The sequence below is a fragment of the Echinops telfairi genome, unplaced genomic scaffold (assembly GCF_000313985.2).
Source record: "Echinops telfairi isolate 266 unplaced genomic scaffold, ASM31398v2 ScPeMD7_7458;HRSCAF=8496, whole genome shotgun sequence".
Taxonomy (NCBI): domain Eukaryota; kingdom Metazoa; phylum Chordata; class Mammalia; order Afrosoricida; family Tenrecidae; genus Echinops; species Echinops telfairi.
The window spans coordinates 16,305,057-16,305,302 of NW_022111358.1; positions in this window are offsets into that span (position 1 = coordinate 16,305,057).

A 246-nucleotide genomic window follows, 5' to 3' on the forward strand; every position below is an offset into this window, starting at 1 on the left:
GAGACTAGGAAGAGGGGGGCAGGTTTTAGACCCAGGGAGCTGATGAAGAAGGGATGGAGGGAGAGGCCAACCCTTAGGGAAAGGGAAGGGGATGAGGTCACCGGCCCCGGGAGAAGACAGGAGGAGGGGGACCAGCCCTGTGAAGAGGCAAAGGCTCCCCTGCCCTCCCCAGCTGGGCCTTTGTTCCTCAGCCTGAAGACCACAGGCCCTAACACCCCCCACCCCCACCCCCGCCGAGGCTGCAGC